Source organism: Coptis chinensis, chromosome 7 (genome assembly GCF_015680905.1).
Source record: "Coptis chinensis isolate HL-2020 chromosome 7, ASM1568090v1, whole genome shotgun sequence".
NCBI classification, from domain to species: domain Eukaryota; kingdom Viridiplantae; phylum Streptophyta; class Magnoliopsida; order Ranunculales; family Ranunculaceae; genus Coptis; species Coptis chinensis.
In genome coordinates this window covers 59270285-59285778 of record NC_141462.1, presented here as the reverse complement: position 1 = coordinate 59285778, position 15494 = coordinate 59270285, and the positions used below count along the sequence as shown (strand labels likewise).

The following is a 15494-nucleotide window of genomic DNA, read 5'->3' as shown; positions in this document are numbered from 1 at the left end:
AATTGCCATTTTGCGTTAATTGTCATTGGTTCCTTTTAAAATGCTTAGGAAACTAACGAATGAACCATCTGAAAGTGACATCCTTGGAGACATGTTTCTAATATCCACCATCAAAATCCAAAAAATAAATAAATGCGCTTTCATATAAAATTTTGCAGTTTTCATGATCAAAATGTGCATTACCTAATTGATTCAGTCAGCAATGACAGAGAATTGTTCGAGTTTAAGAAAGAAAGAGAGAGAACCTACGATCGTGAACTTGGAACGTAGCCCTTCCCAGTATTCATTGTATTGTATGACATAATTTTCCGTTGAGAATAGATCGTCCCACTGCTATCAAAAGTCTTTGCTTTGTAAGATGGTCTAACCCATCAATTCCAATCAATTTGACTGAAAGAGAAGTCTACAAGTAGGCATGAAACAACAAAGAAATAAGCTTGTAAATTTGTCACATGACAAATGGCCGTACAGAATGTCCTTGCATCCACATCATAACAAATCACGTAGAACTGTCTTGGTTCTTCGACTAGCCAAACATCCGCGGAAGAGGTCTGACTGCCATGAATGCATCCAAAACATAAAAGCAAGAACAAATATAAGATGCATGACAACCTCTGTTTCACGAGATTATGTAAGGAAATTAGTACTACAAAGAATAATTAGACGAAACTACAACACTAAACTTCCTTCCTACTTTAACTACCCATCTCTACTTGCACGAGCTGAGGGCCTAATCATTTTGATAATCCAATAGAATGCAAGAATTTTGTAGTTACATAACCTACAAAAAATTTGTAGTTTGTTGTGAATATAACAGTGCGGAAACAACGTTACCCACAGCAAACGGATCAATCCTACACAAAGATCGATCCTTCAAACTAGACAAGACTTCAACACCCTCCAAGCAATATCCCAACACTTCTCAATATCAAATAACAAGCATATGAAATAAAACAATCAATGTAAAAGAAGAACAAACCACAAGACGAGATATATCGGTGGTTCGCAAATTTGCCTACATCCACACCGCGAAGTTCCAAGCTTTACTAGATGTCCTGAGATGAATCGATTACAAGTCTCTCTCAATTCACTCACAAAGAATGAACACTCAACTCACAAAGAATTGTTCTCTTTGTAATCACTCTCTTTCTTGGTTTTGGAAAAGTTAGGTTTTCCAAAACTGATTTTGTTTTTATACCAAAACCAAAAATCGCGATTCTTTATGGAGGGCCGCAAAAAACACTGGCCGGCCTGCGCTAAAGCCATGGCCTGGCGCTTCTTTGAGCGCTGGGCGCTAACTTATCGGAGTAGTGAAGCGAAGTCGCCGCTCTGGCCTCGAAGCCTGGCCAAGCCTCGACCGTGAGAAAATGTAAATTTTCTACATTCTCCACCTCGGTGAGGTTTTAGCACATAAAACCAAGCCGAACACATCCAAAGAAGATCACATCCAAGAGGAACACCTCCAAAGAAGGAAGACTTCGCGATCCGCCTCCGCGGGGGCTATGCCCACACAGGCTCTTTCAAACATGTAGGATTTGGAGCAAGTCCAAACGGTGTTGGAACTTAACTCCGTGACAACTTTCGTCGAGATATCGCCAGGGGTTGTCATGGGTGTCTACTTTCTCAAGTGCTACATCACCATCCTCAACGACATCCCGTGATAAAGTGATATCGGACATCAATATGCTTGGTCCGACCATGATGAACTTGGTTCTTCGCCAAATGAATAACACTCGACTATCACAATACACAAAGAACACCGTTTCGCGCTTTCAATACCCAAATCATCTAGAAGACCTCGAAGCCATAGTGCCTCTTTTCATTTGCCTGCGCACGCCATATACTCGCCTCTCAAGTAGTAGATAGAGCAAGCAAATAGCAGAATAGCATAGACCTCCAACTAACCGGTGCACCATGCATCATAAACACATAACCGATGAGTCGAACGTCGCCTATCTAGATCACCGCATAATCGGAATCCACAAACCCAATCGACATAACAAGTGCCTCCACCATAAACTAATCCCACATCCAAAGTACCGCTTCAAGTACCTTAGTACCCATTTCATCGCTTCCCAATGCCGCTTCCCGTGATTTGCCATATACCGCTCCACAACACTAATCGCGCTGTGGAAATGTCCGGGCGCAGTAATGCACCATAGCATACATCAAACTACCCACGGCACTTGCATAAGGAACATTAGCCATATGCTTTTGTTCCTCCACCGAACTAGGAGAGAACTTAGTCGAAGCCTAAAATGCCCAAATAAAAAGGAGTAGAAACCGACTTTGCATTCTCCATACCAAATCGAAAATTACTTTCGAATGTATTTCTTCCGAGATACAACTATCCGCCGCTTCTTCCTATCTCTCACAATCTCCATGCCCAAGATCTTCTTGGCTCCACCTAAGTCTTTCATCTCAAACTCGAGCTAAGTTGAGATTTCAACTTGTCTATCTCCACCATGCTTTTGGAAGCAATAAGCATGTCATCCACATAAAGCAGAGATAGATGAAGTCATTACCACGAAGCCTTTTAAAGTAGACACACGCTAGTCATACTTACTTCGTGTATTCATGTTGCATCATGAATGTGTCAAAGCATTGTACCATTGCTCAAGGCGATTGCTTTAACCCGCATAAAGGACCGATTCAATTTGCATACATAATCTTCTTTCTCAAGAATGACAAACCCTTCAGTTGTCTCATATAGATCTCTTCTTCCAAGTCCCCATGCAAGAAAGCGGTTTTCCACATCAAGTTGCTCTAACTCCCAAATAAGTGAAAGCAACTAAACTTAATAACACACGAATGGACGTATGTTTGACCACCGGGAAAATACCTCATTGTAGTCAACTCCTTCCTTCCGTGAAAACCCTTTGCTACCACTCTTGCCTTGTACCCGATCTTTCGGACTCGGGAAGGACCTCTTTCTTTTCGAACACCCATTTATCGCCGATAGTCCTTTTGCCGCTTTGGCAATAAAACTAGGTCCCATGTGTGATTTTTATCAAGAGATTCCATCTCTGCTTGCATAAATACCAACCAATCTCGTAAATGAAGCATCTCTAACGGCTTCCTTTGAAGCTATCCGCTCATCATCTTCGATATTCAAAATGCATATGCCACTAAATCCACGACCATAGTGTTTCACCCGGCTTCGTGCCCATACATACTTGTGCACGCTTTAACTTGTCTCTCGCGCCTCAGGTCGGCCACCACAAGTCATGGATGCTCTTGCTCTTCTTCCTCGTCTTTGTGTGGTTCCATGATTTGGTACCTCATCATGATCTAACCAATCATCTGCCAGATCGAATAACTCAAGCTCATTAGCTTGAACTTCTATGGACTCACCATTCGCCCAATTTGCACCTAACTTCATCAAAGATAACACGGAAGTCTCATCAAAAGTAACATCTCTCACGACCCGAACTTGTGGGCTTCTAGACACCACAATCAGATCCCTTTACCCCATTTGCGAAACTCCCAAGAATATGGCCTTCTTAGCTCTAGGATCTAGCTTGTCCCCCTCACATGGTAGTAAGTCAGCCGATCCAAACACTCGCAAGATACTATAATCACCGGTTACGACCACACCTCATAAGGTGTCCCGCAATCTATATACCGGTAATCGGTGACCTATTAGACGCGTAACACGCCATGGACACCGTGATCCGCCTAATACTTTTGCCTGGGGACCGGCATTAGACAATAAACATCTTGCTCTTTCAAGCAAAGTTCTATTCATCCTCTCTCGCCATTCCATTCTCATTGTGGCGTGCTCGATCATTCAAAGTTGTCCGGCAATTCCACATTAGCGCCATTAACTCTTGGAAAGGTCCATAGGTATACTCGACTACCATTGTCGGACCGTAATGTCTTTACCTTCCTATCCTCAATGCGATTCTCAACCCTTTGCCTTCCACTTCTTAAATGTCTCAAACACTTCATCTTTCGATTTCATCATATACACCCACACATACGAGTATGATCATCAATGAATGAGACATAATAGCGGTTACCTCCCTCGAAGCCACCACGGAGGGTCCCCAAACATCCGTATGCACATAATCAAGGATGCCTCGTTGTCGTCGTGTGCTTGCTTGACTTGAACTTGACTCTGACTGCTTCCCATAGACGCAATGCTCACGAACCCCATACTTGCTTCTTCAAGTTCTTCAAGAACCCTCGCTTGCACAACTCGGACAAAACCCTTTTCACTCATATGCCCTAAACGATATGCCACATCTTAGTGCACTCGTAATCATTACTACATGCACCCATCTGCTACATCGCTTTATCACCGCATTTCTGCGATCGTGAGTATACAAGGTTCCATATTTTTGACCCTTCATAACAACTAAAGAGCCATTAACAATATTTAGGACTCCACCTTCCCAAAAACTTCTTGGGCCTTTGGAATCCAAGGTACCAAGAGAAATAAGACTTTTCTTTAGCTTTCGGGAACATGTCTCACATCGGTTAGAGTCCTCACTACACCATCATACATCTTGACCAGTGATAGTTCCAATTCCTACCGCCTTACGAGGCAACGCCATTACCCATTAAAACGGAACCACCATCAATGCTCTCATAAGAAGTAAACCACTTTCTATTCGGACACATATGATAGGAACATCCTAATCAAGAATCCACCTCTCGGTCATATAGTCTTGTGTGGACACACGGTAGACCTAACTCATCCTCTTCAGAGTCTCCGCATAATTTGCCTCAAAAATTTGCCTTTACCTTCTCTTCACCATCTCTTGTTCTCTTTCTTGGGTGAGGACAATTACTTGCATAATGTCCTTTTTCATTGCAATTGAAGATCGTGCATATGTTTTAAAGGCTTCTTTGACTTGGACCTAGAATTATCATTACTTGAATAATTCGTTCGCATCGAATTTCCTCTTGCCTAGCCCCCCGACTTGCATCAATGCTATTTTCTACACGTGTCTTCTTCATTAACTCATAAGAAAGAAGTGCACTCAACTTCGTCAAGATCGGCGACTTCTCGTTCATGAATGTAGTCATTAGATGCTCATAGCTTTTCGGCAAGGAGAATATTAAACATGCCGCTTGATCCTCATCATCCATCTTCATACCAACATTCAAATAATCCGCTAGACGTCGACGGAACTCACTAACGTGCTTTGCATCGTTGAACCATCGACCATCATATACCGATAAAGACGCTTTTAAGGTACATCTTGTTCGTCATGCTCTTGGTCATATACATAGACTCTAGTTTGAGCCAAATACCGGCAATGTATTTTCTCCCATCACACTATACATGACCTCATTAGCAAGACATAGCCGGATTGATGAACAAGCCCGAAGATCGAACTCTTCCCAATCATCATTACTCATACTTTCGCCGCGCCGATTTAATCCCTTCAAAGCCTCTCAGGCAAACCTTGTTGGATGAGGATGTCCTTTACTTGACTTGCCAAATCCCAAAGTTATTCTTCCCATTCAACTTCTACTTCAAACCTCTTGCGTTTGACATCTTGGGAGCCATCTTTCAAGTTACACACAATAACCCAAAAGAAACGGTTTCACCTCGAATTTAATCAACACCTTGTCTACACAAATTTTTTAGTACTAAAACTCAAAATCCTAGTCGTATACCTACGCCTCGATACCAATTGTTGTGAATATAATAACGGTCGCGGAAACAACGTTACCATGAAGAAACGGATCAATCCTACACAAAGATCGATCCTTCAAACTAGACAAGACTTCAACACCCTCCAAGCAATATCCCAACACTTCTCAATATCAAATAACAAGCATATGAAATAAAACAATCAATGTAAAAGAAGAACAAAAACCACAAGACGAGATATATCGTGGTTCGAAATTTGCCTACATCCACACCGCGAAGTTCCAAGCTTTACTAGATGTCCCGAGAAACCGATTACAAGTCTCTCTCAATTCACTCACAAAGAATGAACACTCAACTCACAAAGAATTGTTCTCTTGTAATCACTCTTTTCTTGGTTTTGGAAAAGTTAGGTTTTCCAAAACTGATTTTGTTTTTATACCAAAAAACCAAAAATCGCTATTCTTGTAGCGCGGCCCGCAAAAACACTGAAATGCGCGGGCTTCTTATTAAAGCCACGAAAAGCCATGGCGCTTTTTGAGCTGCGGGCCGCTTAACTTATCGGAGTAGTGAGCGAAGTCGCGCTTCACTCTCGCCTGGCTGGCCTGACCGTGAGAAACAGAAATTTTCTCTACATAGTTACACTACAAAAAACGTACTCGTTGTGCATTTATCTATATACTGAGTTATTGACTGTACGTCTCTACACAGTGATTGACTCTGAGGCCAATACTAGCACAAACATATCACATTCTCCACCCATGGACTTTTGAATGGTCCCGAAGTTAGCTTGTCCAGCTTGCAAGGACACAAACGCCACATTTAACAACATAACTAATTCCCAAAAGAGGTTCCCATATAAACAGGAAAATTACCGAAAGGAGTGCTGCGCCGCTCCTCCTAAATCATTGCCTAGTCGATTACCTATCCTTTAATAGAGATGACCATCTAGTACACACTTAAGGATTTATGCTTAAAGTGCCTTCTATTCCTCTCCAGCCACAAGACTTTTTTTTTTTTTGGATAAGTCCAGCCACAAGACTCACATAATGCAAAGTGTAATATGTTCCATAATTTACCCTCCTTACGATAGTGCACTCTCAAGCTCCGAGTGAACCCGAAATAGGCTCCCCAGGATGCTACAAAATCTTTCACCAAGTGGGAAGCTAACTAGTAACCCCACAATGATAAAGAAAGTAAGACTAGACCTTCCAAGAGTAATCACAATGGACGACATAATGACTAACCGACCAACTTCCTATCACAAAAATCCAATCCTACTTTAATAAGAATGACTAAATGGATAGAAGGTCTGAAATCAGAACATAGTAATCAAAGCATGAAAAAAAACATCCGCAAAAGAACCAGAAGTGGGATGGGATTGCCTGGCTGCTTACCTCATTTGTCACTTTGGATATTGCCTCACGATGACGTGTCACCAAGGCAGTCAAAACTTCAATAAGCCGCGATTTCACCTGACCTGTTAGCATCCTCCCAGCTCCATATTCCTACAGAATCCATTGTGGATGTTAAATTCTAATAATTCGACCTAATGAAATATGTTGAAAATAAAATTTGTCAGCCTGAGAAGGAGACAGACATAGTTACCAGCGCAGTAGTCTCACCTGCTTTATATGTTCTAGGTCTGCATCGTCTTCTAGGAAAAAACTGAGATATTTAACAGGGATGTCCACCTGAAAACACTCAGATGTATCAAATTATAAGCTAATCTTCAAAAGACTTCGACTACTAATTGCCAACGTGTTCAGAAATGCGAAAGTCCTTCGTTATTCCAAAGTCAAGGATAAGTGCATTTAGTACGTGGTTAGAGGAGGGTGGAAAAATAGGCTCCATGAAATTAATTGTCTTACTCGCATATTTACCATTATAACATATACATCTTTTACCAAGCAAATAGATAAAATCTCTGTGATCTTTGGTTTTAAAGATGCTTATGCATTAAAGATAAGCGATACCATGTAGGCATGTACTTGTACGTGCATTGAAATGAGATGATCATTTGTATAAAAAATAACGAAGAAGATTGTAATACCTCTAGATTAGCTCCATATTTCCGGTGATTCTCTTGGGAATCTTGTCCACCAGAGAAGGCATGCTTATTTACCTATAGATAATAACATAACTCACAGTCAGTTTAAACATCATTCCATTAGGACAGTGTGTCATTTAGCACCCAATCGAACAAGGGCATAAAGTAACATAGTCTTGACCCCATGCACTAAATAAGAGATACCGTATCCCCTCGGTCTTACTTTAAATGCAGAACCAATGACCTCATTGTGCACTTTGTTGATCCCATCACCAGTTCAAACCAGCTTCTATCCTAACATATTCTAGCGGTGTGATATTTACTTAAATCTTACAGCCATAATAGAATGATAAAAGAGCTATTTAAATTGTTGGCCAAGATAAAGCATGGAAACACATATTCAAGTAAAACAAAAGGAACTATATAAAGTGGAAACAAGAATAATAGAGTTATTATATAGATAGCTGTATAGACCCCCACTTTGTGGCTCATTAAGCCCACGGATCCAGCCCAAATTAATTAAGCCCAAGGGCTTAATCCTAGCTACACCTAATAACTGGTCTATTTAAGAATATGTCCAGGTTCATTATTGTAGAAATATAAAGATAAAAGTTCAAAGAGATAACAATTCTTTTGACAAACAAACACAGTCCTCTTAGGACTCAATCTCTACCAATTCATAAAAAACATTCTCTTTCACAACAAGGAACTACGTTGAAACTTGATCCCTAGATATTAGATCTTGGGTACGTAGGTGGCCATTATCTTGGTTCAGTCTCATCTCCCCAACATCAATTTCCTCTGTTTCTTAGTGCATTCTTTATCATTTGCTCTCGTTGTGTTGAAGCAGGTTACTGCTGAAACATAACTGGCGTCGTCTGTGGGTTTTTTAGAATCCATTATCACGTGAAGCAATCAAGATGGTAAGCACAAGAAGCAGACCAAACTATCAACATATTCCTCCTGCCAATAGGAATCGCAACTCTCGAAATTCAACTCGACCAATGCAAGAACCGTTGAACAATCGAGTTGCTCCTAGTGGTAGGATTAATTTTCAACATCCAACTGTAGCACTGCCGCCACCGCCACCACCTCTGCCTCCGCCGCCGCCACCACACCTAACAGTCTTGCAATAAGAAAACCTACAAGTGGGTAATCCTCTACGTGGTCCGCCGTCTGTCTATATTGATCTTTCAGTTGACATGGATATGGACGTGGACATTACTCTCACACCAACTAACATAACAGGCCAGGTGATGGTAACAACCAATACACCCCTAATACAGTTGAGCGTGAGTTATGATGAGTCAACATTTTGAATATGAACTTGAGAAGGAAGCTCGCAAAGAGACAAAGGCCGGTGGACGATGTTGTCAATTCAACTACATCAAGGCAACCACGCAGGGATGCAGGCCATTCCATTGTATGAGACCATCTTGAAGATCCACTTCTAGTCCTCAGCAACGTGATACTTCTCAAGCATAATCAACAATGCACGCTCTAAGAGTAATGACCCTATTACCCGAACTTACGGGGAGATTCGGATTGGTAGGGATAACTACTACCCTAGACATGCCTCATTGCAGACAAGAGCAACAAAACATGGAGGAGCTGTATAATTATATCGACCATCCTGCCCAGGGTGACTACTGGCCTAGACAGGTTGGTTATAGGAATAGAGAAAGACAATCACTGGTCGGAGCTAATTGTGGGTACCGCCAAAGATCTCTAACTCCAATAAGAGACAATGGAAGGTATCCTTCTCCACATGGGCACGACCGAGGGCGTCTAGCTGTTCGAACAAGTACTTTAACTCTGACAGAACAATAATTGAAATAGTTGATTGCAAAAGAACTTAACGATAGAGAGTCAAGGGATGTCAGAATTTAAAATTTGATGGTCAAGGAAGGGTACTTGATAAGTTATGAAAAAACGTCATCCCAGACAGGTTTGACCTGACAGGGAAGACCGACATCCCAGACAGGTCCGACATGATAGGGAAGGCCAACCTCGCTGATTTGAGGAAAATCGCCATCCCAGACAGGTCCGACCTAACAAAAAAAAAATAACATCACAGAAAAAACTATAAAGAAGACCATCATCCTAGACCGGACGGACCTGACAGGGAAGGCCGACCTCGCAGATTTGAGGAAAATGACCATCCTAGACAGGTCCGACCAGACATGGAAAGAAGGTGTCACGGAAGAAAGTATAAGGAAGATCGTCATCCCAGACCGGACCGACCTGACAGAGAAGGCCGACCTCCCATATTTGAGAAAAATTGACATCCCAGACAGGTCTAACCAGACAGGGAAAGAAGGCGTCACAGAAGAAAATATAAGGAAGACCAATATCCTAAACGAGACCGACTTGACAGGGAAGGCCGAAGGCCGACCTCGTTGACCTGAGGAAAATCGTCATCCTAGACAGGTCTGATCCGATAGGGAAGGAAGGTGTCACAGAAGCAACTAGAGGGAAGACCATGATCCCAGACAAGCTACCTGCTTAAATAGGCTGGTTACATGCAAAGAAAAAGACAATCTCCAGTTGGACCCGAATGTGTGTACCGCCTAAAATCTCCAACTCTTGTAAAAGATAATGGCAGGTGTCATCCTCCACATAGGCTCGACTGGGGGCGCCTGTTTGTTTAAATCTTCTGGATGAAATGGATTTAACCACGCTTAACACAAAGTCCCTTTGATGTAACTTCCACAAATAATGGTCACGGGCATGAAGAGCTTTGTCGTTTCTCAAGGGGAATTGGGTAAAGGAGTTACCTGTAATTTTGCAGGCTTATAGTACAACGCCGAAGTATTCAATTGCGTTATCACCTTTCAACCTTGAATTAATGCTGAATTAGTTTCATCCACATAGCTGATTTCCAGTACATCTCGATGGTTGCTGTTGAAACAGACTCAAACGACATTTTTTACCGTACCGTTACGAAGTTCTTTTACATTTTTACATGTTATCCATCAATAAAGACATTCAATTTCCATTCTCATATGTTTGGTTGCCCTTTATGACATTACTCTATTCTTCTGTACTCCTCCTTTCAGCAATATTGTCATTCATTGGTATTAATTCCAAAAAGGTCATCCATATTATGCCTTCTTCGGTCCAAGTATGTCGCATTCATGCCTGCTTGAAGAAAATCCGAGCCAATAAGATGGTTATTCTTGCTCGGTACGGTTATAGGAATACTCTCAAATTTTAATATCCGTGTGAATTCCACTACTAATGCAACGGCGTTGTGTTTTAGTTTGGTCCAAGTGCAAGAATGACAACCTTGCACCTGCGGAAAATTCCAGACCTTGCCTCACATTTGGTGCATGTGTTGTTACACCATAAAGTCATTAAGGACTACCATGGCCCCTTTGCCTTAGTTTTTTCAATGACAACAATGGGGGCGAGACACTTTCTTACACTGATTTTATATTGGGGGCGTCTGTATTCCCCCATTATATCGCCATCATATTTTTCTATCAATATTACCTATCAACATGCAGCGAACAACACAAGATCAAAAACAAGAAGTGATGTTGCATTTCCATTAAAGGTTGGTATTATTTTTCTTACTATTATTACACAGTCAGCGTTCTATAACTTTCCCTTCGGAAAAGGCACACCTTTCGGAGCAACTTTTAACAGTATCCATATACAAACTTTCGTTAATTATTTCCGCCAATAACTTCTACCAATTATTTTCGCTAATTATTTTCACTAATAACTTTCTCCAATAATTTCGCTAATTATTTCTGCCAATTATTTTTGCCTCCTTTAACCAATAACTTCCGCCAATAATTATCGCTAATTATTTTGACCAACTATTTTCACTAATTATTTCCGCCAATAACTTTCGCCAATAATTTCCGCCAATAATTTCAATTATTTCCAATACTTTGTGCCAATTATCTTTCGCCAATAATTTCCATCAATTATTTCCGTCTCCTTTCGCCACTAATTTTCAATAATTTTCGCCAATAACTTCCGCCAATGATTTCCGCCAATTATTTCCGCCCATAATTTTCGCCAATAACTTCTGCCAAAAAATTCCGCCAATGATTTCCGCCCATAATTTCCGCCAATAACTTCCGCCAAAATTTTTTGCCAATTATTTCCGTCAATAACTTCCGCCAATAACTTCCATTAATAACTTCTGCCAAAAAAATTCGCAAATTATTTCCGCCATAAACTTCCCCCAATTATTTCCGCCAATTATTTCCACAAAAAATTTCCGCCAATAATTTCCGCCAATTATTTTCTCCTATAATTTTCGCCAATTATTTTCGCCAATAACTTCCGTCAAAACTTTTTGCCAATTGTTTATGCAAATAACTTTCGCCAATTATTTATGTCCATAATTTTTGCCAATTATTTCCGCCAATAACTTCTGCCAATTATTTCCGCAAAAAATTTTCTCCAATTATTTCTGCCCATAATTTTCGTTAATTATTTTTGCCTCCTTTCGCAAATAACTTCCGCCAATAATTTTCGCTAATGTCTTCTGCCAATAATTTTCGCTAATTATTTTCGCTAATAATTTTCACCAATAATTTTTGCTAATTATTTTCGTCTTTTGTTGCCAACAATTTTCATCTCTTATCATCGCCTACTGTCGCCTTTGACAATGAGATTATGCACGCCAATACTTGGTAACATTTATTCTATTTTATTTATTTTTTCTTTTAAATCAATGTTCTTCTATTCTTTTTTCTATATTAACTTCTTTGCCACATGGGCTTTGCCCATCGACCAAAGAGGGCGATGTATAGGCCCCCACTTTGTGGCTCATTAATCTCATGGATCCAGCCCAAATCAATTAAGCCCAAGGGCTTAATCCTAGCTACGCCTAATAACTGGTCTATTTAAGAATATGTCCAGGTTCATTATTGTAGAAATATAAAGATAAAAGTTCAAAGAGACAACAATTCTTTTGACAAACAAATACAGTCCTATTAGGACTCAATCTTTACCAATTCATAAAAAACATTCTCTCTTACAACAAGGAACTACGTTGAAACTTGATCCCTAGAAAGTAGATCTTGGATACGTAGGCGGCCATTATCTTGGTTCAGTTTCATCTCCCCCAACATCAATTTCCTCTGTTTCTTAGTGCATTTATCATTTGCTCTCATTGTGTTGAAGTAGGTTACTGCCGAAACATAATTATAATCCTAGCTACACCCAATAACTGGTCTATTTATGAATTTGTTTAGGTTCATTATTGTAGAATATAAGGATAGAGGTTCAAAGAGATAAGAATTCTTTTGACACAAACAAACACATTCCTCGTAGGACTCAATCTCTTCATTCATAAAAAAACTATTTGTTCTCATAATGTGAACGACGTTGAAACTTGATCTCTAGAGAATAGATCTTGGGTACGTAGGCAGCCATTATCTTGGTTCAATTTCATCTCCCCCAACATCAATTTCCTCTGTTTCTTAGTGCATTATTTATTATTTGCTCTTGTTGTGTTGAAGCAGGTTATTGCCAAAACAGTAGCTGACATATAATTCTTCAAAATTCGGAAGTAACATTATATCATGCAAAATGCACTAACCAGTATGATACTTCATGAAAAGACATTAACCAATTATGTCCATGCTTGTATTATGAATTTTCTAGTCTTTCATGAATGTCCACATTAAGAAAATAAAGAATGCTAGTATTCTTTTGTTCAAAATCTGGAAGCAAAATTATATCATGCGAAATGAACTAACCAGTATGATACTTCGTGAAAACATATTGAACACTTATGTCCAGGCTATTACTATACAATTTCTAGTATTTCAGGAATGTCTGCATTAAAAAAATAAAGAATCTAGAAAATGCAATGTTATGTCAGCGGAGCAAATAAACGAAGGATATGATGTTGGGGATGTTTGATGGTGTTTTTCGCGATAAGTTTCAATGCAAATATGTTGAAGATGAGGGCGTGAGATCTACACTCATAAGAAGAGAAGAAGTAGAAGCAAAAGAGAATGGGTAGTTTGTTGGGGAGAAATCAGGAGAGGTGGGATAAAGTGGAAGTGGCAATAAAGGAGAGAGAAGTGGCAAGTATTATGGGATTATTTCATGCAGTCTCTTAAGTGTCATGGTGACGCATCCTAAGGTCTGATGGGACGGTTCAACTGCAAGCCAGATGGCTTGACCTCCACCGCTAGTCGCATATTGGCAAAGATTGCAGCTTACGTAATTACATTACATGATCTTTATGGTTGGAACATAATCATCGAACTTTCAATGATGAGTCTAGAGATTTCCAGCAGCTAATGGTCAAATGTAAAACACTTATTCTTACCCAATGTTAGGGGTTTGAAATTGGAAGATCTCATATTTAGATGGGATGCTTTGGTTGAGGCTTAGCTCATGTATGTATGTTTGTACTTCTAGCGGTGTGAATCTCTCACACTGCATCATTATAAATAAAATGTATTGTTTTGCTGATAAAAGAAAAAGGAAATAAAGGAGGGAGAAAAGATATGAAGAAGGGGTTAGACAGGCAATCACACACGCTTCTTATTTGAATCCCTCCCCTCTTCTCCCCAAGAGTTCGCATTGCTCACAGATAATTTTCGCAAGGTTAAAATTCATAAAAACTTTGCCATATAGTTTTTGACAAGTTGAAGACAATGACTGTTTTAAGAGAAATATTTTTTACTAAAAGGAATAAAAGAACCTAGGGTGCGTCCATACTGTACACATATAAATTCAAGAATAGCCATACTCATACGTTAAATTTTCAAATATGAGGAACAAGAACGTGTAGAGATTCTAAAAACAAACCTTGTTCTTGATCACCTTATCAGAATCCGGTAAGTCTATCACTGATTTGGATCACTTGCATACATTTTTCCCGCTTCCCCCTGCAAATGCAAAGTGCCCCAAAAGGAAAAATTAAGTTAATTACACTAATGTGACTGTAAGATTCTCATTTAGCAACAGGAGAACAAGAAAAACTCAAACCAAAACCTACAAATTCGAGATCCTGAACTCAATTTATGACCGCCCACATTGTCAAACATATTATTCTTTTGTTAAACTGTACTTCGACAGTTCCTCCTAGGTGTGGAATATTTTCCAGCCATATGAAATCCATTGCAACTCGAGAAACATTACTTCCCTCAAATTAACGTCAATAAAAGACATGGGAAGTGTGCTCATAGCAGCCCTACCCATATCTATTGTTTATCATGCTGCTTTACCCACCTACACCCTCTGTGGAGGATCTGCTCATGGGTCTGCAAAAACCCGGCCTGTTATAGGGGAGTTGCTATATCCAACCCCAGTTCATAAATAGTTTTTTTCAGTCTCAATGCAGCCTCAATGTAGGTTAACTGAAATGTTGGGATCAAGTTTTAGGTGTCAAGCCAACCCCGATCAATATAAATTCCTAAAAAAGATAATATGGAGCTTCTTATTCTTTGAAATGAGGAAAAGTATTTTTCATTGAGCACATGCCTAAAAGTGATAATTCTTGAATCAAATGCAATCTCAGATGACTAAATTTGAATAACCTAATGGTGAATTTCCAACTTATTGGTAAATAGAAGCTGTTCAATTCTTGATGGTATCAACAAATAGAAGTAGTGAAGAATGTGTTAAACTGAGGTATATTAACAATTTGGCGCAACTTGATTTCTAAGAAGTACTTTATGGCAAAAAAGTATGTCACAAGTGAAGTGAAGGAGAGGCTATTGGTGATACATGTGTTGGTTAATTTTCGATATATTCCTTGCTTCACATTACATTTTTTTTTCCTGTTAATCACCCATCACATTAAAATTTAAACTTGAGGGAGATCACAATCTAGAGATGCAATACACTTTAGAA

General features: G+C 39.8%; 1 long non-coding RNA gene across 3 annotated transcripts; it reads right to left on the bottom strand.

The window, feature by feature from the left end:
- Window positions 1–125: 125 nt before the first annotated feature.
- On the bottom strand, window positions 126–14520 carry LOC147488175 (uncharacterized). 3 transcript variants are annotated; one of them, XR_015201434.1, is made up of 5 exons: window positions 14448–14520; window positions 7659–7730; window positions 7231–7299; window positions 7003–7113; window positions 126–555 (listed from the first exon to the last, which is right to left on the bottom strand). It is a non-coding gene; the product is annotated as an uncharacterized LOC147488175 (long non-coding RNA). The 3 variants fall into 3 exon arrangements; XR_015201433.1 differs by lacking the exon at window positions 14448–14520 and having other exon boundaries at window positions 7659–7801; XR_015201432.1 differs by lacking the exons at window positions 7659–7730; window positions 14448–14520 and having other exon boundaries at window positions 7231–7460.
- Window positions 14521–15494: the final 974 nt, after the last annotated feature.